Source organism: Elephantulus edwardii, unplaced genomic scaffold, assembly GCF_000299155.1.
Source record: "Elephantulus edwardii isolate Elephantulus edwardi_28Jun2011 unplaced genomic scaffold, EleEdw1.0 scaffold00117, whole genome shotgun sequence".
NCBI lineage: Eukaryota > Metazoa > Chordata > Mammalia > Macroscelidea > Macroscelididae > Elephantulus > Elephantulus edwardii.
The window spans coordinates 4,991,437-4,993,688 of record NW_006399867.1 but is presented as its reverse complement, the minus strand read 5'-3'; the positions used below and the strand labels follow the sequence as shown (position 1 = coordinate 4,993,688).

At 42.6% G+C, this 2,252-nt stretch overlaps 1 protein-coding gene across 1 annotated transcript in view; it reads right to left on the bottom strand.

Moving 5' to 3' along the window:
* Positions 1 to 2,252, bottom strand: part of DNAH3 (dynein, axonemal, heavy chain 3) — a 230,099-nt gene that overhangs the window by 62,855 nt on the left and 164,992 nt on the right. The gene's annotated exons all lie outside the window — the stretch shown is intronic.

The window sequence follows — 2,252 nt, the reverse complement described above, 5'->3', positions numbered from 1 at the left end:
AAAATTAATAATAAAAAATGAAAGGAAAAAATTTTTTAAAAGAGAGCTAGGTTTGAATTCCAGATCCAACCCTTATCTTTTTTTTTTTTTTTTACTTTCAGCATCTAATTTCACGAGGATCTCAGTTTCTTTACCTACGAAGTGGGGTAATAATGGTACCTTGTTTATAGTGCTATTTTGAAGATTAAATGGAATAATATATGTAATGTAGACTGGGGTCCAAAGACTTCTCGCCCCTGTAACACAGTAAGTCAAGCTGCAGGGACTTGAAACCAGGCTTGTCTGATTACAAAGTCTACCTTCTTACTTGTTGAACTGTCCTATTATAAACACATGTTATACTAAAGATTAGCCCATAGATGCTGCTGTCTGAGACTATTGCTCTGAACCAACCTGTCCACCTTGCTCCAGGTGAGGTCCACCTCTCATCTGCCTTATTACACTGCGTGGCTCACAAGGGTTAGGCATGACTTATGCAACCCCATGCTCTGTGCTTATTCCTGATGGATTTTTCCCAATACTCAGGTCCTATGTTCTGTGACCCATTCCCATATAACCCCTGGCCTCTTCCAGGATAGACCTGTACATGTGTAGACTCCTCCTGATATCTAGACTCCAACTGAGCTAAACTGATTGGCCTTAGGGTCCTGGTATCCTTATTTCTGTAGGAGACCATTTCATTTTAGATTGTATCTCTGAACACAAACCCTGCAACTGGTCATTTGACCCATTTCGGTCTTTTGGTGTTGGGGGAGCAGATACAAACAAAAAAGTAGAAAGATGCACATCAGATGCTTAAGTCTCCCGTGTGCCTATGTTGGAACGTGTTATGGGACATGTGGCCAGCCCAGGGAGGAGTATCATACTATAGCTTATGTAAATGGGTCCCCTACAAAGCACAACTGAAGGAGCTTGAGTGGTGCCACACCTTAGATGTTGAACTGCTAATTCCATGGTCAGTGGTTCGAAGCCACCAGCTGCTCTATGGGAGGAAGATGGGCAGCTTCTTCCTCCCAGATTTACAGACTCAGAAACTGGATGGAGTGTTGCATGAGTCTGAAGTGACTTAGCAGCAGTGGGCTTGGTTTCATTTAAAGCTGTTAGATCTTATTGCCAAATGGTGCCAATCTGTATTTGTGCAACACAGTGGCCCTATGGATACCTGTCTCCAAAGGCTTGGCTTCTGGGGGTAATCTGATGATAGAAGAAAGAGCAGTTGGGGCAAAGGAAGTGAATGGAGAAGAGAATTGACCAGAGTTGAGAAAGGCATATTGATGCTTTACATGTACTGTTTTCTGCAGGCTTCCTGGTAACGCTCTAAGGTATATTTATTATTAGTTATGTTTTTGAGATGAGAAAATTGAGAGCTAAAGAAAACTGGTTACTTTGTCCAAAATTATGGAACCAGTAAGCGATGTTGTGTGAAAAACCAAGTTCGAGATTCCTTTGTGCTTCCTGAGACGGTGAATTGAAATAAAATTCCTTTTCAAAGACTTTTCCCTCTGCCCCAGGGACTTTATACAATTATCTGAGAAGGGCAATATTAGTCTGAGAGCTGAAAAATATTTTCTGTGTCAGACAAAATTTAAAATTCCTAGAATTCAAATGATTTTGTTGTTGTTGCGTAGTGCCGAGTTGAAAAATGATTCATACCTGAACCCGCAGCAGGTTTGCAGATGTGGTAAACCACATGGGAGGAGAATGTGTATCTTTCTCTCTCAGAGTAACTATGCAATCAAGATGCATTAACCATAACTGGTGACTAGAATGCAAAAATTGGAAACAAAGACAGACTGGTAGTTGGAGAATATGATCATGGTGACAGAAAGTGTCAATCAACTATCCATTGCCAATTTGTTGTTGTTGTTATGTGCCGTCGGGTCGCTTGCAACTCATAGGGACCCTATGTACAACAGCTCTAAACTCTGCTCTGTCCTGTGCCAATCTCATTGTCTCCGAAACACTCATCCCGATTGCCCCAGTCACCGAATCAATCCACCTCCCAGAGGGCCTTCCGCTCCTGTGCTGTCCCTCCACCCCCCAAGCATGATGTCCTTCTCCAAGGACCAGTCTCTCCTTATAACATGACCAAAGTATTTCAGACGAAGCCTCAGAATCCTTGCCTCCAAGGAGCAGCCCGGTTTAACCCTCTCCAAGATGAATCCGTTTGTTTTCCTAGCAGTCCATGGTACTCAGCACTCTTCTCCAACACCAAAGCTCAAAAGCATCAATTCTCCTTCTATCCTCTCTGG